Raw genomic sequence first — 22,629 nt, forward strand, 5'->3', positions numbered from 1 at the left:
TGGCGAGGGTGAAGCATCTGACGTTGTAAATATTCTCGCACATTTGTTTACAGAGTTCAGCACTGAAGATAGAGTTACTTGTGCTTGCAAATGTGAGCGTATATTTCAGCAGAACACAGCAGCATGGCAAAAACAATATTCATATCCAATTAGGAAATTCATGGAGCAGAAATGAACTTGGAATCCGTGGTGGTGCACATATTTGAAAATAGGGATAGAATAGGCTGCCATGGTATATCAATTGAAATAGAAATTTCACTTATTTGTATGAACATGCACACATGAAGGGTAATTACACTACAATATTTTTGTGGCAAAGATGATATTTAATTTAAAACACAGTTCAATATGGCAGCAGGGCCAGGAGTAGGGGTGGAGAGAAGGCATCCACCTCTCATGAAAAATTCAAGGACCGAAAAATATAGTAGTCAAGATAAATAGTATTTTAATATAATATTTTATTTTATTTATTTTTATTCTTTAAAAAAATTTTTTTTAGTGTTCTTATTATTTATTTTTGAGACAGAGAGAGACAGAGCATGAGCAGGGAAGTGGCAGAGAGAAAGGGAGACACAGAATCTGAAGCAGGCTCCAGGCTCTAAGCTGTCCTCACAGACCCCGACGTGGGGCTTGAACTCACGGAGTGTGAGATCATGACCTGAGCTGAAGTTGGACGCTCAACCAACTGAGCCACCCAGGTGCCCCTATAATATTTTAAAAATACAAATTAATTCGAAAATCCTCATGGACAAAATATCAAAATTTTGGATAGACAGGATCAGTATTATTGATTTTTCCTTTTGCCTCCGTCTTCCAATATGATTTGGGCACAGCACTGCATAGCAAGATGTATTTTGTTTTTGCTTTTGTTTTTATTTTTGCTGTCTGCCATCAGTCGAATTTTTTAAACGTTTGAGCCTTTGGAGAAATACTTTATAAATCACTTTAAGTGTTTATAATGGAATTGAACATTTTGTAAATGAGTCCTCTCAATTTTGTTCAAAAGAAACTGAAAATCTTTAATCACAGTGTTCCACGAGTGTGCCAAGATAAACTAACTTCTAAAACCTGTATCAGGGCGCCTGGGTGGCTCGGTTGGGTGTCCAACTTCGGCTCGGGTCATGGTCTTTCAGTTCGTGAGTTGGAGCCCTGCGCTGGGCTCTGTGCTAACAAACAGCTCAGAGCCTGGAGGCTGCTTCAGATTCTGTATCTCCCTCTCTCTCTCTCCCCCTCCCCTGCTCATGCTCTGTCTCTCTCTGTCTCTCAAAAATAAATAAATGTTAAACAAAAATTAAAAAATAAAACCCTATATCAAATTTTAGGTATTATAGACAAGGCAGTAAGCAAATTTCAGTGATTTTACACTGGAAAACATTTACATGATCCCTCAAAAGCAAAGAAGTCGCTGAATAAATTAGCTTAGGGGAGGTCAAATGATGGTCAAGATGTAATGTAGAAATTCTATAGTTTTTTTTTTTTTGACTTGTGGGAAGAATGTTTTGATGGAGTTCCTATGTTTAATTGGGCAGATTTATATTTTAAATTGGATTGAAGAGACAGAAGGCTGATGGTTTACGGCATCTACAATTGGCAAAATATTGAAAAGAATTACAAAGCCAAGTTATGTGGTGAGTTTTATCTTCTCATAATGGCTTGTTAAAGAAAGATATTCTAAATGGAATTTAAAAAGACACTACCCATGAAAATACTTGGGCTGAAATAGTTAACCATTCCTATCTAAAGAAATTAGAACTGAGAATATCTTCCATCTGTTAGGATTTGCTCAGAGCTTCCCAGGTATCTGCAGAGAAATGATACTCATGTTAAAAGTATTGTGCTCTGGGGCGCCTGGGTGGCTTGGTCGGTTGAGCGTCGGACTTCGGCTCAGGTCATGATCTCACGGTCCGTGAGTTCGAGCCCCGCGTCGGGCTCTGTACTGACAGCTCAGAGCCTGGAGCCTGCTTCCGATTCTGTGTCTCCCTCTCTCTCTGACCCTCCCTTGCTCATGCTCTGTCTCAAAAATAAATAAACGTTAAAAAAAAAAAAATTAAAAGTATTGTGCTCTACAGAGGAGAGTCAACAAAGGGTATCAACAATTTCCATTTTATTAATAATAACATATAACTTTGAAAATGATTATAGGCAGTTTTTTGAGGGGGGGGAAGAGACCACATTTAAAAAAAAAAAACACACATTCTTTAGAAAAGGACCAGTGACATGATATTAGAAACAGATATGGCTAAGAAATTGATTAAAGTACATGAATGTATACCAAAATTATTATTATTTTTATGTTACTTTTAAAGCTCAAATAATAAATACTATGTTTTAAAAATTTTAATGTATATATTAAAATTTTTAATATGCTATTTTATTTTTTATTTTTTTAGTGTTTATTGATTTATTTTGAGAGCGAGCAAGAGTATGAGCAGGGGAGGGGCAGAGGGAGAGAGAGCGGGAAAGAGAGAATCCCAAGCAGGCTCCACACTGCCAGCACAGAGCCCATGCAGGGCTTGATCTCAAGAACTGCGAGATCATGATCTGAGCCAAAACCGAGATTTGGCCACTTAACTGACTGAGCCACCCAGGCGCCCCTTAATGTGTTATTTTCAAATAAACTGTTAATTTTAGAATAGCTTTTTATTTACAGAAAAATTGCAAAGATAGTACAGGGAACTTCCATGTACCTCCCCACCCAGCTTCCCCTCTTACTGACATCTTACCTTAGTATGGTACATTTGTTATTATTAATGAACCAATGCTGGTGCCTCTTATTAACTGAAGTCCCTACTTGATTCAGTTTTCCTTTGTTTTTACCTACCACCTTTTTTCTTGTCCAGGATCTCATCCAGGATGTCACACTGCGTTTGGTTGTCAAGTCTCCTTAGGCTCCTCTTGGGGGTGACCATCTTCAGACTCTTCTTGTTTTGGATGACCTTGACAGTTTTGAGTAGCACTGGTCAGGTACGCCGCTCTCCTGGACTTTGTCTGCTGTTTTCCTCATGCCTAGAACAGGGGTATGAGTTTTGGGGAGGAAGAACACAGAGATAAAGTGCCCTTCTCCTCATATTTACCAACATAACTTACACTCTTGAGGTTGGCCTTGATCGCATAGCGGAGGTAGTGTCTGTCTCCATAATAAGCTATTCTCTCCACTTCCCATACTGTGCTCTTTGGAAGGAAGTCACTGTGCACAACCCACACTTAAGGCTTGGGGTCTTATGTTCTTGTTCCTTGAGTGGTGAGCGTGTGTGTGTGTGTGTGTGTGTGTGTGTGTGTATAAAATATTATTTGGGATTGTTTTGCACCAGGGTTTTGTCTTGTCTCTCTTATTTATTTATTCGATCATAAATTTATAGCACTATGGACTCATGGATATGTATTTTATACTTTGGGTTATAATCCGATAACTTTTAATTTTGTTGCTTAAATTGTCCTAGCTCCGCCTATTTGGAGCTCTTGCGGTTGGCTCCTGTGTCTTTTTGACATAACCCTCACTGTGAGGTTTTTGTGGGAGTATTTTTGTGGGAGTATTTGGACTGTGCATTTTAGGCAATTTGGCAATTATATTTTATATATTGATTTTTTTTTAAGTTTTATTTATTTTTGAGAGAGAGAGAGACAGGACGTAAGTGGGGGAGGGACAGAGAGAAAGGGAGACACGAATCTGAAGCAGCAGGCTCCAGGCTCGGAGCGGTCAGCACAGAGCCCGATGCGGGGCTCGAACCCATGAGCTGTGAGATCATGACCTGAGCCGAAGTTGGACACTTAACTGACTGAGCCACCCAGGCACCCCATTTCTTTGTGTTTAAGGAAGGGAAAGTAGGTATAAAAATCTCTAGCCTGAGATTTAGTCCATATCCTTGAAAGATGGCTGGAGACCACTCCCTCAGGCTAGTTCCCTCTCCAAGGCTTTGGGCCCATGGCCTGAAGGGGATAAAGCCTGTCAGCAAGAGATCTGGGGCTAACCTGACAAGAGGCACAGCCCCAGACCTGGGCCACTTTCCCGCCCCCGTCCCCAGGACATGGGGACATTTGGAGGAGAATTTCCAGGAGAGGCAGGCCTAAGCGAAGGAATGGGGCCCCAGGCATGCTCTTCCCAGAAACAAGGCAATGTGGATTACCTTTAGGGCTGCACTCAGACCCTAGCTCCCATGGTCACTTGCTTCAGGACCTTGGGCAAGTCACTTAACCTTTCTGATCTTTGGATTCCTTCGCTCAGAAATGCCTCCCTTGTGGGTTCGGCACAGGGTTGAGGGGTATAATGTGTGTGATGGCTTTAGCATGCTGACATGGAAGGTAGGCAGCACATAAATGAGAGCTTGCTGCTACTGTGTTTTGTAATCACTAATAAGGTGCCAAGGGGCACCTCAGTTTTGAAAATAAACGGCGCAGTTATGAAGGCAGATGGATTTGCAGTTTGTAAAACCCCCAAGCCCAGCCAAACCAGGATGGGGTCAGGGTGGTGCCCAGAAATGTGATCAAATGGCTCTGTCTGAATACAGATGATGAACCTGCCCTACATTTGCTGGGGGAGCTCATCAAAGAGCAGTTGAACAGAGTGATTGCTGAGAGTGGACCAGGGCCGTCTTCCCCACACAGGCCTCCGTGTCTTCAGCAGGGGCCCTAGGCATGCCAGCACCACCCACCCCATCATGGGATCCCCAGCCCTCCCCTCTACCCTGGTCCCAGCTGGGAGGGAAGAGGTGACCTCACTGCAAAGAGAGGCTTTGAGGGGACAGTGGCAGATTTCAGCTGCACGCTTGGCTGTGCTGGAAGGCTGTGAGCACGGAGGAGCCTTAGCTCCCAAGTGCCCAGCCCTGCAGGTTCTGTACACCCTCCCCCCGCCACCCATACACATGTGCTTCTGGGCACGTGCATTCACACACCCTTATTCTCCCTGTATATGCTTCCACACCCTCACACTCACACATGTGGTGGGCAAAATAAAGGCCCAAACAGATATCCACATCCTAATTGCAGAATCTGTGAATATGTTACCTTACGTGGCAAAAGGGACTTTGCAGATGTGATTAAGGATTCTGACATAGGGAGAGTAGCCTGCCTTATCCACGTGGGCCAGTGTAACCATAAGCGTCCTTATAAAGGAAAGAGGGAGGCAGGAGAGAGAGATTCAATGTTGGCTTCGGAGATTGGAGATGAGGCCACAAGCTAAGGAGTGCAGGCAGCCTGTGGGAGCTGGAAAAGACAGGGAATCCTCTTTCCTTCTGACGTCCAGAAGGACACAGTCCTACGGACCTGTTTTGGACTTCTGACCTCCAGAATGATAAAATAATAAACTTGTTGTTGGTTTAAGCCATAGTGGCTTAAACTATTAACAGGTTTTTTTTTTTTTAATGTTTCTTTATTTATTTTGAGGGATGGGAGGGGCAGAGAGAGAAGGAGAGAGAGAATCCCAAGCAGGCTCCACACTGCACAGAGCCCAACATGGGACTCGATCTCAGAAAACTGTGAGATCATGACCTGAGCCAAAATCAAGAGTCAGATACTTAACCGACTCAGCCACCCAGGAGCCCCAAACCATTAAAAGTTTTAATATACCTTTGTGTTTTCGGCATCGAGATCAAGAGACAGAATGTTGCCAGCCAGCACCCCTAAAACATCAGTCTTTCACATATTACTTTCTTGGTTTTTGCTTCCTTCAGAAACCAGTAGAGGCCACCTTGAATTTTCCTTACACTTATTTATTTAACATTTTTCTTTAAATATTTATACCTGTACTTAATTGTATCTATTTGGAAAGAAAGTTTCTGTCCCTTTGTTGAAAGTTAAAAACTATTATCATGAGCCATTATTTATGGCCAGTATTCTGTTTGAAGGCAAGTATAAAGATAAGTGTTACTAAATTCCAGCTAGAGCCTCCTACCTCCTAGAGGCTGCACACCTGAGGGTTTTTCTTTATTAAAAAGGGGGATTAGCAGGAGGATTTGGGACTCATTAAGGACTGACTTGCACCAGACCCAGGCTTTCACTTGTATCCAATCGTAAGGATTGAAAGATAAATGAAAAAGAACTTTAGATAATGCTATTTAATAGCAAGTTGGCCTCACTTTGCCCCCCACTGACACCCCACTGATGTCCCAGGCCACCAGCATGTACCCCACACCTCGTGAAAGAACCAGGTGGGGAGGTCACTTGTTTCTGACTCCTCTCGGAATGGCCTGCAACTCGCTAGCTGTGGAAGCCCAGGTGGGTGACAACTTCTTCACCAGCAAAGGACAAAAATACTTGTTATTTGCCGTAGCCACGTTCTATAAAGCACCTGGGAGCACGGAATTAACAAATACTGAGCCATTCTCCTAGGGAAAATACAGGGTTTCCTGCCACCCGGTCAGTTTTCAGGTTGCATTTTTGTCAAGCGATCAATACATAACCTTGTTTTATGTTTCTGTGTAAACACCTTATTTAATAGAAATTATTGATTCACTGACAAAAGGAAGCTTAGCTAACACACCAGTTTTCTCTGTGAGGACACCACGGCCTTTTTGCACGTAGGACCACTAGACAGAACCTTAGCATTACCTGTGGGGCCACCTGAAACAGTGAAATCACCAAAGAATAAAAGCACAAAAATGTGAAGAGCAGGGCACTAAGTAGACCCAGTTGTTTGCAGCTCGAGCTGAGACAAGAAAGGCAGAGCGTCACTTTGTGGGACGTCGTCTGGGAACGTGTGAATAGGGCCACTCGAGTGTTTTGCCACTCTGCACATGTTTGCAAACGACCCTGGAAGCAGAAGAAGTATTGAATGGGAGTTAAATACATTTTATTGAGTCGGCAAATTCATAAATGTGGCGTCAGTGAACAATTGGGACCGACCTCCTGAAGGGGGGACCGACGCTCTGGGTTCTCGCAGGGGTTCACAAAGTAAGGGAGGGAAGCCCCACTATGAGGCTCGCCCCACAGTAGGTCCTCAGTCCGCGGTGGTCATCATTGCTGCCGTTCGGCTACGTGCTGGCTCTGTGACAGACTCGGGGACAGTGAGGTGCTTTCAAAATGGGGTGCTGTGAGGCTGAGTGACAGGGTATATGCGGAGGGGCACAGCACCAAGCTGGCGCTCAGAGCCTTTGTTGAATCTGAGTTGAATTTCCTGTAGCACCTTTAGTTCAGTTCTGAGGAGCCCGCGGATATCCCCGCTCCTGTGCCAAGGGTGGTGGAGTATATGCGGGGAAAGTGGGGCAGGCTGGACCCTGAGAGTGAGGACATCTCTCCCCTCACCCTGTGCCAGCCTTGGCACCTACCTCAGAGGATTCTCTGGAGAGGCCGTTTGGGCCCTGGTGCTGGAGGAAAGCTGGGCACAAGCATGGGATTTCATGTTTAGGGTAGGAGGGAGCTCTAGAGGTTTGTGGAGCAGGGCCATGTTCAGGATGGAGTGGGTGTTCAGAAGGCAGCTCTGGCGTTGGGGCGTCTAGCAACAAGGCTGAGGGGAGCCTGCCGGCTGGGTGGCAAAGGCCAAGGGGAGGTAGCTGCCGCCATGTCCCGGGTCTTTTGGAGGCCCCTCCTCCTTCCCGTGCGGTGGCTTCGGTTTACCCCAAGATCCCTGACACGGGAGCAGTGAGCGCTATGGGCGCTGCTCCTCCCTCTGGGCCTTCATCTGCCAAAGCTGTCAAGCATGCAGGGCTCCCCAGTGCCCAACAACCATTCCTCCACTAACGAGATTTTTCATCAAGAAAAATGGTCACTTGGGGAGCCTGGGTGGTGCAGTCAGTTAAGCATCTGACTCTAGATATCAGCTCAGGTCATGAGCTCACAGTTTGTGAGTTCGAACGTCCACAGTCAGTGTGGAGCCTGCTTGGGATTCTCTCTCTCTGCTCCTCCCCCACTCTCACACTCTCTCTCTCAAAGTAAATAAATAAACTTAAAAAGAAGAAAGTAAGATGGCCACCAAAGAGCGGAAGCTGGGTAAAGTTTCACCAGCACTGCATGGGAGATGAAGTGTGAGGAAGTGTGACATTGCCTCCCTCTTCGGTCTCCCACGGGGGCAGTGCGCTGACCCACACACATGCACATGTGTGTAACACCCCTGGGGACACACACAGGCGCATGTGCACACCTATATCAACACTGTCACCATAGTGTGTAACACACACAAGAATGCCATGTGCCACAGCCATGGCACAGTATAACCCAGGGCTTGGTAGTCAGGGGCTGCTTGAATCCAAACTGAAACTTACTAGGCAAGTTACTTCACCTTCCCATGCCTCAGTTTTCTCATCTGTAAAATGGGGGATACTAATTAATAGAACCTCCCTCAGCTGTCTGTTTTGAAGGCTTAATGAGATGACCCATGTATAGTGCTCGGTGTGGGGCCTGGCACACGATAAACGCTCCATCGGTGTTAGCTATGTGAAAACTAATAAAGGAAAACTCACTAAAATGAAGTTCGGGGGTTGGGCATAGGGAGCTCTTAAGTCCTACCACACATTGCCAATTGAAAATCCTACAGGAAGACAGGGACCATGCAGGTGGATACTACCTTACTGCCCCAGCAGGACGGAGAAAGACTTTCCTGGGGCACCTGGGTGGCTCAGTCAGTTAAGCCTCTGACTTCAGCTCTCAGGTCATGATCTCACGATTCGTGAGTTCGAGCCCCACGCTGGGCTCTGTGCTGACAGCTCAGAGATTGGAGCCTGTTTCTGTGTCTCCCCTCTCTTTCTGCCTCTCCCCTGCTCATGCTCTGTCTCTCTCTGTCTCTCAAAAATAAATAAACATTAAAAAAAAAAAAAAAGGCTTTCCTCCCACCCCATAGCCCAGCCAGTGAGAGACAGTGACAACTCAGCCAATGAAAAGCCACAATACTTCCAACTCCCAGTTTACTCCAAGGGACATTTTGTTTATAACAGCATTTCCAGTGTCCCCCTTTTCCTCTATAAGAGCACTCCTTCTCTTTGTTCTGTGGACTTGCCTATGATTTTGCTGCAGCCAGCCTGTCCAGATTGCAGTTCTCTGCTATTCCCAAACAAACCCATCTTTTTCTGGTAAAATAACTGGCAGTTTGATTTTTTAAGGCTAAAGGCCATTATCATGTCTTGTTAGTGGTGGAAAGGACACACACCATATAGACCAGCTCCAAAGGCATCCTCCTTCTCAAAGTCCTTAACTTCTGACTCCTCCCCTTTCATAACCTCTGTGTGGGGAAGGGCTTAAGGTGAGAGCCTCAAGCTTATCCAAGCAGCTTTTGATCACTTTATTTTTTAAAGTTTACTTATTTATTTTGAGAGAGACAAAGACAGCATGAGTAGGGGAGGGGCAGAGACGGAAGAGAGAGAATCCCAAGCGGGTTCCATGCTGCCAGCGCAGAGCCTGGCACGGGGCTCGATCCCATGAACTGCGAGAGCATGACCTGAGCCTAAACCAAGAGTCAGACACTGAACAGGCTGAGCCACTCAGGCGCCCTGACCACTTAACTTTAAAATCGTGCACAGCGGACCGTTTGTTTCTCACACTCGGTAATGTTATAGTTAACATTTTAGGGGCTAAGCAGAAACTTTCATGAGACAATTCTAATGGAGAGGAGAAAGAAGCAGGGATGAGAGAGGAAGGGGAAGTGTGGAGGGTGACCTGTTTCTGGTTTCAGCCCTTCCTGAGGCCAGCTGTATCTCCTTGGGCCCCTCCTAAAGCACATTCATGGCCTTCCAGAAGTTTCCCCTTTTTGATTAAATAAATTTGGTTGGACTCTGTTACTTGCAGTCAAAACTAGTCCAGAGCCAGGTGAATGAGCTGCGGCCCCTCCCTTCCTAGAGCTCAGCCCAGTGCAGGGACAGGCAGGCACACAGGCCACGATGGTCCCCTCTGGGAAGTGCCCAGGTGGGAGAGGGACACAGAGCCAAGCTCGGGTGGAGGGAAAGGTGTTTCTCCAAGGAAATAACCTCCAAGGTGAGGTGTGGAGGAGAAGCTGACAGCCCCAGCGGGGATCATCAGACACCTCAAAGAGAGCCTGGCGTATTTGATCTGTGGGCATCCGTGTTTGTACCTTTATACCTATCACAAACGTTAGCAATCCCTGCTGCTGGCAGAGCTTCACAGCATTTCCCCTCTCGTGGTTGTGGTGGGGACTACTGTATTGCTTCCCCGTTCCCAAGGACAGAAACCAAGTCTCAGATGGCCCTACCTTTTCTGGCCAGCAGACCCAGGAAATACTCAGAACCTAGAGCCCAGGATGAGGTGGTGGTAGAATAGCCCTCGAGGGAAGAGAAGGAGGAAGCCCCTGTGTGCGGCATTGAGGACCAAGGAAACCAGGTTCTGGAGGCAGTGGGAAGGCTTCTTGAGTTGGGGGTGCTGACAGGAGGGTTGGGGGTTGGCAGAAGGGAACCGCCAGCCAGTGCCGGGCATAGGGCAGAGCTGGGACTGCAGGGCACGTGAGGGAGAGGCTTGGGCAGAGCCTCACGGGGCGCTGAGAGCCTCTGATCCACTACACTCCCTGGAGGTGCAAGGAAGGCACTGGGTACCCAGGGAGGGGGGCAGGGGGGGTGGGGGCTTTGATAGCCCACTGCATTTACCTAGTGACACACTCCAGGTCCCTGCACCTGACCCGAATTTAAAAATCTTTATATCTTGGGGCACCTGGGTGAGCGTCTGATTCCAGCTCAGGTCACAATCTCATGGTTTGTGGGTTCAGGCCCCGTGTCAAGGCTCTGTACTGACAGCTCAGAGCCTGGAGCCTGCTTCAGATTCTGTGTGTCTGTCTGTCTCTCTCTCTCTCTCTCTCTCTCTCTAAAAAAATTAAGTAAACATGAAAAAACATATTCACATCTACATCTTACAGAGAGAGGGGAGACCAGGAGGGAGAAAGTGAGTGCCGGGCACCGTACCAGGTGCACAAGCCCATCTCATTTCATTCTTTCAACCATCCTGTGAGGCAAGTGTTCTTATTCTCATTTCTCAGATGGAGTCAAAACTCAGATAGACGATGCCACATGCCCAAGGTCACACAGGTAGCAAGTGGCCACAGAGCCACCATGTTATGATAGAACCACTCCAGCCCAGCCTTCGTCTTGCCAGCAGACCTACTGTCTGAAACTTGGCCTGTGCTGCAGCAGGGAGCCGTGTGCCTGCAGGCAGCCCGCGGAGAGGTCGGGGAGCCTGTCAAATACAGCTCAACGTCCTGGCAGCAGCCCCATACTAGGGGTGTCCTCGCTCTCGCCCGCCTTCCTTCCTAGCCCTCTCAGCACTTAGTCACTCTTGGTTTACACATACTTCTGACAAATGGCAGGGAGGGAAGAGCACTGGTCCTTCAGAAGTCATTAGCATCTCTGTGTCTCTTCCCTTATCTGGAAAACTGAGATGAAAAGAAGTGCTTCGGGACTGAGGGTTCCCTTCAGGTCAGAGAATCTTAAAGTCACGGCCTCCTTATAGAATGCTATGACATTCTGGCATGCTTAATTCCACAGTACAAGAGCATGTTTCTGGAAGAAAATATAGCTACGGATCGTGCCTGTAGGGTAGTGTATCTTTTTGTAAAAACTGTAGGTAGACCTTAAAATCAAGAAAATGCCTCTGGTTGCATTTCTTTTTTCCTCTGAAAGTTGGGAAAGTCTTACTATTGGATGTTTCAGGCAGGGCGCCCGGGTCTAGTGCATCCCCAGGAGCCAGTTTGAGAAGCCCTGGGCCGGAGATGGGAGACCGGCCCCTGCCTGGCCATCATCTTGCCGTGTGACTTCGGACAGGTCACTCACCTGTTCTGGGCTTCTGTTCTCCCTGGAAGAAGAACAGAAGGCGTGAGGACCAGAGATCATCTGAGGTGCTTTTTAGTGCCAGTCTTCAAGATGGACTTGATTCCTACATGTCAGTGTCATTTTCAGGATCCTCATGGGCCATGCTCAGATGCAAGGTCATCCTCCCCTCTGGTTACCAATCTGTGCCTCTCCTCCCACCCCATGGGAAACCATACATGGGAGCTCTTTGGGCCAAGGAAAGGCTGCTCCTTCCCCTCACCTGAGATCCCATCTCCCCAGCCTAGAGTCTTAAGCCCCTGAACAACTGTCTGGTGGGGATCAGGCTATTAAAGTAATTTACATAGTAATTAACAAGGTTCCATTAGCTGATTCCTGGGGCCAGAACACTCTGCCTCCATTTCCCTTTAGGGGTCCGCATCCCGGGCTGGGACTGGGGTTTGGCTGGTGGAGCAGCGAGGGGAGGAATTTTCCGTGCCCACGTGTTCCAGCTCCACACCCAGGGACGAGAAACAATGCCTGCGTGAGGGCCCCAGCTGGCTGGGTAATGAGGTCTGGGGCAAAGAGGCGCCTGGCGAGCATGCAGGGGCCTGAAGCCCCAAGAAAAAAAGGCAACCATGAGTCTTGCAGCCATGTGTCTGTTCTGTAGCCCAGGGCCTAGTGCCTCCAAGAGTGCCTGTTTCAAAATGACACAAGATTTCTCATGTCCTTCTGGGCCCCCTGACAACAAATTTTATGCTGACCGTAAGGTACAGAGCTACCCTGGTTATCAGCGTTGAGCCTCTCAGCATCCCTGTGAGGGAGACATTAACTTCTCCATCATGGGGGTGAGGAAATTGAGGCCTAGAGAGGTGAAGTGACTGGCCCAGGGTCACACGGCCTGCAAGTTGCAGAGTGGGACTAGAACCTAGGTCCTTGGACACAACCCAGCTCTTCTTACTTGGCAGTGGCTTTGAAACAGCTCTATGGAGTCCCAGGGGATTCTCGAGTGGTTTGTCTCCAGGATAAGGGGTTGTCAAGAGGACTCTACCCCCACCTCCCCTTCCCTTTTAACCAGAGCAGTTATTGGACTTCTGGGGAGGATTTTGTTTGAACTCCATAGCTAGAAAAGCTTTTAAAACCACTGCACTTCTACAAAACTGTCCCTAGAAGGGACCCGTCACAGGGCCACCTCTTTGCAGGTCTCTAGCTATGAAGGGAAGCCTCTGGATCTATGCAGTGGTGGCAGAATTGATCCTCTGAGGCTCCAGTCTGCGGTGCCAAATCCCTGGCCTTTGGTCTCCCCATCGGGCTCCCTGTAGTGAGGAAATGGGGTCTCAACAAGCTCTGAGTAATTTTCCTACTCTTATTCACTCAGCTAACATTTATAGAGCTGTAAGAGCCAGCACCTGAGGATAAAAAGAAAACAAGCATGAGTCCTGCCCTCAGAGACCTTTGGGAAGACATAACACAGACTCACCAACAGTGGTTCCCCAGGGAGGACACTGGGTACGGTGCTGGAGGGTGTCCCAGACCCCATGGAAGGGCAGGAGGAGCAGGGGACGCCTGATGACCAGAACAGGGCAGATGTTGGAGAAGGCTGCATAGACTTGGAGATGTCCGAACTGCTTTGAAGGAGGGGTTGGCTGGTGCGGAGGGAGGGAAGCGCGTTCTGGCTGAAGGGAATGGCAGGTGTGAGGGCTGAAGGCAGGAGAGCAGAGGGCGTTGTGTGTGATTTCATCTAGGTGCGGGGTATAAAGTGGAGGCAGTGGGAGGCGGGGCTGGGGAGGCGGGCGCAGCTAAGATGAGGAGCCCAGAGAGGGGGCCGTGGCCCTCAGGCCCTGCTGCTGCCCCCTCCTCTGCAGTTCTCTCCACAGGACCCCTCCCCTCAGGGCACCCTGAGGGGCTGCTTAGGCTGTGGGTAGGGGTCAACAGGGGATTTATGGCCTGGGAGAAGCCCTGCATTGGTGCCCTCACCCCTGTGCTCTCCGCGACCCTGAGCCTTACCTTTCAGGCCTTGCTCCTGGCTAGAGGCTGCTTGCTTCTTTTTTTTTTTTTTTTTAACATTTATTTATTTATTTTTGGGAGACAGAGAGAGAGAGCGCAAGCGGGGGAGGAGCAGAGAGAGAAATGGAGACCTAGAATCCACAGCAGGCTCCAGGCTCCAAGGTGGGGGCTCAGCACAGAGCCTGATGCAGGGCTGGAACCCACAAACGGTGAGATCATGACCCGAACCGAAACCAAGAGTCGGACACTTAACCGACAGAGCCAGAAGGGATGTGGGAGGTGGAAGGACAGGAGAGAACACAGGGTGCTTGATGGGCGGAGTACCCCTGTGGGCAGCTGGGGCCCCTGCCGCTAGGAAGCCCCGGGAGGGAGGCTGCTGTGAACATGCCCTTCAGAGTTGTCCTGTTCAAGGAGACAGGAAGGCCTGTCTTCATCCCCCAACTCCCATCAGTCTTTTGTTGACGGCTGCTCCTGGGGACATGAACCCCCCCATTTTTAGCCTGCCCCACCTTGGACGCAGCATCGTCCTGCAGCCAGAGAAGATCTTCAGGCAGAGGATGGCGGCTTGCAGTAAGAAGCCACCGGCATGAAGGCAACGGTGTGTCGCGAACAGTACCTCCAAAGGGAGGCTGGACACGCACGGGTGGTGTCCTCTTCAGAAATCAAGAGCCAAAGGGACTGAAGCGGCTCCCTGCGTCACACAGCACGTTAGCAACAGCCTGAACTGTGAGGCCGGGCCTCACGGCTCGTCACCCAGCACTCCGCCATCACATCCCTCCTGCCCCTCACCTCCATGTTGTCACATCTCCGAAGCATTCTCACCCCTCCTCCCACACACGGTGTAATAAGAAAACTTGGGTAGCAGATATAAATGTATCTTGAAAACACACACACACACACACACACACAATGGTCCTAATCTATAAGATTTTGAGCCCTTCACTGAAAAGGCCTTGACATCTCCATCTTTGCAGCCCAGTCCTTGACCCAGTGCCCGGCACTTAGTAGGCCCTCAATACACAAAGGACGAACTGATGTTTTGGCCATCTGCTGTGTGGCGTGGGGCAATTCCAGTGCCTCTTTGGCTCTCGGTTTCCTTGTTTGAAAAGCGGGCATACGGTGCCCGCTCTGCTTCCTCGGGTCGTTGTGTTGGATGTTCAGCAGGATTCCTGGCACCTAGTAGGTCCTCCACAAATGTTTACACTGATGAAGAACGTTTGGGAAACTGCACGAGTCTCTACCCCACAGGGCAGGGGCAGTCACGGTGGTGAGCCGGCAAGAATGCGTTGGGAGTCAAAGGATCCGCGCAGACCCTTTGGTCTGTGGTCGGTTGCCTCTCACCTCCTCCCTCCTGCACATTCCCCCGTCCCCTGAAGCTCATGACTCAGGTTTTCCGCTTCCTGCCTCCTGCGAGTTCACTGCTCCCTGCCAGCCAAGCTGTTTTGCAGACCCAAGTTGGTAATGACAGATTCCTCTCTCCTGGCCCTCCACTGGCGAAACCGCGGAAAGTATTTGAAACACGCAGCCCGGGAATGTGCAAGCTTCCCTTCCCTGGGCTTGGCAGGGGCCAGCGATTTCTCAGCCAGCACTTTTGACTAAGACTTCTGTGGCTCGGGTTTCCCCTGAGCTTGTCGGCTCAGTTTTTCAGCAGTGTTTATACCTTTCTTTTTTCCTTCAAAAAATTAACCCCTCAAGTCGGTTCTGAATCCTACAATCCCTGGAAGCATGGCTTTCTGTCTGTTATAGGTGTTTGGATGCACCTGAGGAGAGCTGGCCTGGGTCTGGGAGGTGGAGGGAGGGGATCTGCCCATCAGAGCTCCTTGGGCCCGGGTGGCCTAAATCAGAGGATTCTCTGCTGAGAGAGAGACTCAGAGGTCTTCCTGATCTTCTGCCTCCAGAAAGATCTGGTTAACTGATTCCAGACCTTGACAACTTTGATTTTACAACATCCTCCCGTGGAGAGGAAGGGAGGGAGAGAGGATGGAAAGACCCTGGACTCTGGACCTAGGTACACGTAGATGTCAGTTGCACATCTGCTCCTGGCAGTAACAATGCCCCCTTCCAGGTTATCATGAAGTTTAAGTGCAGCATGTGAAAGCACCTAGGACAATTTCTGTGCACTGTTAGCACATAATAATTTCCTCTCTTCCCTATTTCTTCTTCTTTTTTTAAATTTTTTAATGTTTATTTTTGAGTGAGCGAGAGAGAAAGAACAGAGGAGGGACAGAGAGAGAGAGACAGAGGATCCAAAGCAGGCTCTGTGCTGACAGAAGAGAGCTGGATGCGGGGCTGGAATTCGCAAACCGTGAGATCCTGAGCCAAAGTCGGACGCTTAACCCACTGAGCCACCCAGGCACCCTCGTCTCTATTTCTGATTCACCGATTTTCTATCACATCACAAAGCTGTTTGGTGAATGAATGAATGAAGGCCTTGATACATCTAAACATTTGGTCTTGGTGATCCTTTCTCCTCCCGGGTCAGTGGTTCAAAGCCATGGGATAAGTTATTTCCTGAGCATCCACTGCAAAAAGCAGAGCTAGGCCTCAGGGAGACACTCTTGATGCCCGGCCCCAGCCCCTACTGGAAAGGATTTTCTGGTCTAGTGGGGGAGCAGGTGGCACAGGGTAAGTGACGGGACGGATGAAATACTGTCCGCTGGGGGAATGTTCAGAATGATTTTACTCACTTGCTTGTACGCATTCCCTCATTCCCATAATAAGCATTTACGGGCTGGCCACCCCTCAGCCCTGGTGGTTCTGGAGGCTTCTAGAGCAAGCCCTTTCCATGTCACATGGATGCTGCTATTTGCCATGAAGTGATGCTGGAAAGTGCCTGGGAAACGGAAGGACATGCTGTTCCTTCTGCCTGGAACCCCCTTCCCACCTCACCCACCTGGAGAATGCAGGACCCAGCCCAGGGAAGGTGGGCAGCCCTTCTCCAAGGTGCCCTCCCTGACCCCCTGAGGCATAGCTAGATTCTCCTTCTCTGAGCCCCCCAGCACGTTCGTCATTACCCGGTACTGCCCCTGCTGTGCTGCCTTGTGGTGGGTTGTTTCCAAGTCTGTCTTTGAGGAAAATGGAGAGCCTGGGTCAGGCTACCTAAAAGCAGAGCCTGAGATGGAGATTTTGATGCATGTAGTTTATCAGGGGCAAGGGGCATGTTCTCGGGAGAAGTGGGTAAGGGAAGCAGGAGGGGGCAGCAAGGATGTGGTCTCGGCTGGAGTCTGGCCTCAGCCTGACCCGTCCTGGTGGGAGCCGCGCCTCAGAGCATGACCCCTGACAAAGGGGTCAGTCAAGGGGGCCAGCCTCTGTACCCCCAGAGTCACCTAGTCTGACATCAGAGGAGCAGGCAGGGATAACCTCCCAGGTGAGGTGGCTCCTCTTTGGCCAAAGACAGTTCTCTGAGGAAGAGGGTGGCTGTGAGCGGTGGCTGTCAACACTGCCAGGACGGGTGCCTCAGCCGTGTGAATAAGGGAGCTGGGTAGGGCACCCACAACATCACGGGGCGGGGGGAGGGGCAAGGGAGGATCAGGAAAGAGCGTCAAGATCTCCGCCAGATCTTTTCCGAGACAGCTTACGGGTTCTGTGTATTTGTCCCTCCTCTTTTTTTTCTTTAAAAAAAATTTTTTTTTAATGTTTATTCATTTTCGAAAGGCAGAGACAAAGCACAAGCAGGGGTGGGGCAGAGACAGTGGAGGACACAGAATCTGAAGCAGGCCCAAGGCTCTGAGCTGTCAGGACAGAGCCCCATGCAGGGCTTGAACCCACGAACTGTAAGATCATGACCTGAGCCGAAGTCGGATGCTCAATCAAGTGAGCCATCCAGGTGCCCCTCATCTCCCTTTCTTTTGCTAAAAGTCCTCACAGGCCGAACAGAGGAGTTCGGCAGAAGCTGCACGCGGGGCAGTGTCCTTGAGGGCCTTGGGGAGGGGCAGCAAGGAGAGGGAGACCCAGCTCTTCACCACTCACTGAGTAGTAGCCTGTCTTCCTTTATGCCCCGAAGGCCTGACCTTCTCTGCCTTAGCCAGGCCGGGGAGCCCTTCTGTCCTCTGAGCACCCTCCACACTTGACCACAGACCAAGCAGGCTGGGACGACTTGCTTTGCCTCGCTGAGCCCACGGTGAATTCTTATAAACAAGGGCTTCATCTTATTTTGATTTTCCAAGTGCCTCTCAGTGCCTTGCCCTTTAATAGGTGTCCACTAAATTGAGCAAATCAAATAATGGATTCCTTAATTTTTTCTGAGAGGTGGGAGGAAGGACCAATACCCGCTCTGATGTCACCAATTGCCAAGGGTGTACTCGTGTTCAGGTTGGGCCTGGGCAGTCTTCCCATCCCGGTGCCCCAGCCCCAGCCAGCCCTGAACCTCCTGCTCGGCCCTCCGCGCATCCTGTGTGGCAGCCTCGGGCGAGGGTGGGCAGCGGGACACAGCAAGGACAGAGAGCCCCCGCTGGCCTGGTGCACTAGCTCCTCGGCCTTAATTTATATGAAATGTGACTCCATCACTCAAAGCCTGTGCCTGGCCTTGGTCGGTGCAGGTAATGATGATATAGGCTCATTTATGCAAGATTATCCTTTTATCACATTTCCAGACTCATTTATGAGGCTCATGTTTCCCCCCGAGGGCGTCATCAAGCAAGTTAAGTTGTACTATTTCCCTCCCGCGGAGAACTGGCGGGAGCCTCCCCCGTTGACGGATGAGGCCCGCTGCCTTTGCCAAATAGGGTCGGCGTGATGGATCTTTTACTTGTGAATATTATAGCTGGAAATTAGCATGTTTATTGAGGTAGAATGTGTTTGTTTACATTCCACTACCCATGGCATTACCTCTTATGACCTGACTTATTTAGTTGAGGATAAGCACAAATGATCCGCGTTTTGGCACCCACGAAAAATTAATGAACTTCCAGATATAGAATCCAGCCTTAAGTAAACACACCAGTGAGGTGGGTGGGGGCAGAGGGGCCGGGAAGGGCTCTGGGGGGTTGCGTGGTAGGCGAGGTGGACGCCCTGGTACTCTGAGCCCGTCTGGAAGGGGCAGCAGGTTGGGAGGCAGAGGAAGGGCAGAGGGCGGTGGATGAGGTGTCCGTGCAGAGCATGCGGCCAGCACCCAGCCTATCAACTTTCCCTGACTTTCTGACAAGTGGGAGTCGGTAGAGGGGATGGAGAGAGACACGAGGAGAGCCCACGGCTCTCCTCCACATTCTCCTTCCATTCCTCCACTCCATGTCCTGGTGTGGATCTCCAGGCTCCTCTCATGGAGGAAATCTCATCTGTGAAATGGGGCCAGCCTCACTCGTAACCTGAGAAATAACCAGACTCACGTCGGATGTGTCTCTGCATCACCGGTGGCTGCGGTGTCAGGCGTGGAAAAGGGTGTTCACTGGGGGCCAGACGGTGGACAAATAGGATGCTAGAGATTAGCGTTCGGAGAACTTTGAAAAGGCCCAGGTGGAAAATATTTTGAGTTTTGTGAGCCACACAACCTCTATGCAACTACTCAACTCTGCCACCATAGTGCAAAAGCAGCTAGAGACAAGATGTAAACATATGAGTGTGTCTGTGGTCCAAGAAGACTTTATTTTTAAAATCAGGTGTGGCTGGATTTGGCCATAGCCTTTCACCTCTATGTGGCGAGGCTGTGGAATGTTTTAGACTCAGACAGCTGGGCTTAAATCCCAGCACGTCCACTCTTTAGCTGTGTGGCCTTAGACAAGTTACTTAACCTCTCTGAACTCCCCTTTTCTCTCTGCAAAATGGAGGATAGTGGCTTGTACTTTTTTGGTATTCCTCTCACCATGCCTACAGGGCTCAGAGAAGGAGCTCAGGAAATCTTGTGGATTGGCTTAAAAAATGTCTCTGATGATAATGACAGGTTCTGATGAGTACTACACTTTTTGATTTACAGTGCATCTCTCCCACATTTCGTTTCTACATCCTGTCCCCTACAGAATGGTATGGTATTATTCTGCCCACTTTATTTGGTGTTTTTTTTTTTTTAAACGTTTATGTATTTGTTTTTGAGAGACAGAGAGAGCATGAGCAGGGGGAGGGTCACAGAGAAGGAGAGAGAATCCCAAACAGGTTCTGCTCTGTCAGCACAGAGCCCAGTGCGGGCTTGATCCCATGAACCATGAGTTCATGACCTGAGCCGAAATCAAGAGTTAGACACTTAACTGAGCTGCCCAGACGGCCCTATTCTGCTCACTTTATAAATGAGAAAACCAAGGTCCAGAAAGACTTAAGAGACTTTCCACAGGTCACTATCTTAGTGCATTTGGGCTGCTATAACAAAATAGCCCAGGCTGTGTAGCTTAGAAACAACAGAAATTCATTTCTTACAGTGTTAGAGGCTGGGAAGTTCAAGCTCAAGGCACTGGTAGATTCGGTGTCTAGTGAGACCTGCTTCTCTGTACACGGCCATCCTTTCACCGTAACCTCATGGGGCAGAGGCTGCAGGGAGCTCCCTTGGGCCTCTTTGATGAGGCCCACTAATCCCATTCATGAGGGCCCCACCCTCATGACCTCTCATCTCCTAAAGTCTCCACCTCCTAATCCCAACAGACTGGGCATTAGGTTTCAACATATGAATTTTGGGGGGCACATTCAGTCTCTAGTGGTCACACAACCAGTAAGGGACAGAACAGGGATGAAAATCAGTTATTTCAGCAGTGAATCCTTGCATTTTCCAGTACACCAGAGCTGCAAGCTGTCCGAAGCTGTCTTACCCCTGCCATGGCAGTGAGCAAATGGGCTGGCCGTATAGGTGCTTGGAAAATAGGTAGATTGGGTACATGATCTCTCTGTGGGAAGAGGTTGCTTCTTACCTCCTCAAGTTTTGAGACTTATAGCCTAGGAATATGGGGATCTCGGCTGTGTAGTGAAGATCCTAAAGTGGGTGAGCAGATTGGGGCTGGAGCCGAGGTGGGGGTGAGGTAACATTGCTGCAGGCTGAGGGATCCCCCTGGGGCAGAAAGAGGACAGAAAGTTGTGACCAGCTCAGAGATCAAGCTTTACTCTTCTGATAGAGCAGGACACCCTGTATCCATAAGGGATAGCATTCAGCAGCAAGTAATCGAGACCCAAAAAGGCTCAGGCTTAACAGAAACAAAAACAAAACACAAAAGGGCAGGTCAATTTTTCTCTCTCAGGTGCTGTGAAATCCAGGGTGGTCATGGCTGGGGCAACAACTCCAAGATGTCATCAGAGTCTCTGGCATCTTCTATCTCTCTGCTTGGCCAAGTGGCTCTGCAAGTAGCTTCCACCCTCAAGGTTACCTCTTGGTCATAAGATAGCTACTGGAGCTCCAACCATCAGGATCACATTCCAGGTGGGAGAAAGAAGGAAGGAGGGGAGGGTGGGAGGGGTGCTTGCCAGCTGAGTCAGCCCCTTTTAAAGGAGACTTCTTGGGAACCCCACCCTAGAAGGGAACAGCTTTGACTTTCACTTCGTTGACCAGAATTCATGGGGCCGGCCCTATCTATAAGGGAGGTTGGGAACTATGGATGTTGTAGCTGGGCATTGCTGCCCCAGTCAGGGCTTTGCTAGTAAGGAAGAAGGGGAGAATGGATATAGCGTGGGCAAACCTCAGCCTCTGCCTCCTTCCCTTAATTGGCCAGAAAAGTAAACTGAGGCCCTGGAAAGGAAGCAACTTGCCCAATATTGCACAGTTAGGGGCGTACCTGAGACCAGACCGCAAGGTTTCTGACTCCAAGGCAGATGCTTCTTCTCCTATCCATACTGCTTCACTCCGTAACCACACTCCCGGCCCCAAATAACAGTATTATTATTTATTAAGCATTAACCATGTGCCAGGTACTATGCTAAAATAAAGGCTTTCCAAGCTTGTTCCCCTGAATCTGGTACCAACCGTCTGAGGCAGGCAGTACTATTATTCTCATTTTATAGGGGAAGAAGCCAAGAGTCAAGTGAGTGAGGTGACTGCTCCAGGTCACAGAACCCCTAAGTACGGAATGGGCTTGAAACCCAGGCTCCTGACCCAGGCTGTGCGCAATCTAGTGCCTGGGGTTAAAATGACCCAGGGACGTCCCCAGTGGGCTTCTGAGCGGAGGCGCGTCTCTCAGTGAACTTGTACCCTCGGGAACGCCTTCAGACCGCCCCCACAGTCAGGCAGCACACGTTCCACAGACCAAGGGGGCTCCCTGCTCCCCACCTACCTGGCCAGCCTCCCTTTCTGCCGCTTCTCATTCCAGCCAATTACTCCTAATGGAGTGATATGAAATGTAACTAACTTGGGGAAATATCTGTATACTTTAATTAAATCAGTTCGCAATTAGCCATCTGAGTAATGAGGCTAAGGTGTTTTATCTCCCTGTGAGCCAGCGGGCCAGGGGAGCCAAAGGCAGAGGGATTTTGTGCGAATGGCATGGTCCTAGTGACAGACTCCTCAGGAGTATAGAGGCAGGTGCTGGAAACCCCAGGAGAGGATTTGGCCCAAATTTACTATGATTAAATAAATACAGCACCTCAGAGAGGAGCTACTAGGAGCTATTTGTAGGACTAAATTTTTAATGGCTGCAGCCTGTTTTTCTTATTAAAGAAATACCAGGGCCTTTAATCCAAACACCTCGTGGCAAAGTGCTAAAAATTGCCCATGTCCACTGTGTGACCCTGAAGTCCCCAGACAGGGCAAATGCCTGACTGCACAGATTGGCCACTGTCCAGCAACAGGCTCTCAAAGGCTCCTTAAAGCTGGCAGGGCAGGGTGAGGCCGGTCAGGGATTTGCACTGGGCGCAAAATAAAGGCCCCAAATACTCAGCGGTCAAATAGTAGTATTTTAACAGAATATATTTTAAAAACCAAACTTAATGCAAAATGTTGATGATAAGCAAAATTTCACAATTTTAAATTAAAGAGGGTCAGTAACGATGTCATGCCATTGCTGAACCATCTGGGAGTCGGAAGTCAAAGGAAAAATCAGTAATATTGATT

General features: G+C 49.2%; 1 long non-coding RNA gene across 1 annotated transcript in view; it reads left to right on the plus strand.

Moving 5' to 3' along the window:
- Positions 1–21,000, plus strand: part of LOC125910088 (uncharacterized) — a 35,901-nt gene extending 14,901 nt beyond the window's left edge. The window contains exons 3-5 of the long non-coding RNA XR_007453846.1: positions 1,530–1,628; positions 2,841–2,964; positions 20,828–21,000. This is a non-coding gene — a long non-coding RNA (uncharacterized LOC125910088). The remainder of the gene's footprint in view (positions 1–1,529; positions 1,629–2,840; positions 2,965–20,827) is intronic.
- The last annotated feature ends 1,629 nt before the right edge of the window (positions 21,001–22,629 follow it).

The sequence above is a fragment of the Panthera uncia genome (assembly GCF_023721935.1).
Source record: "Panthera uncia isolate 11264 chromosome B3 unlocalized genomic scaffold, Puncia_PCG_1.0 HiC_scaffold_1, whole genome shotgun sequence".
Taxonomy (NCBI): domain Eukaryota; kingdom Metazoa; phylum Chordata; class Mammalia; order Carnivora; family Felidae; genus Panthera; species Panthera uncia.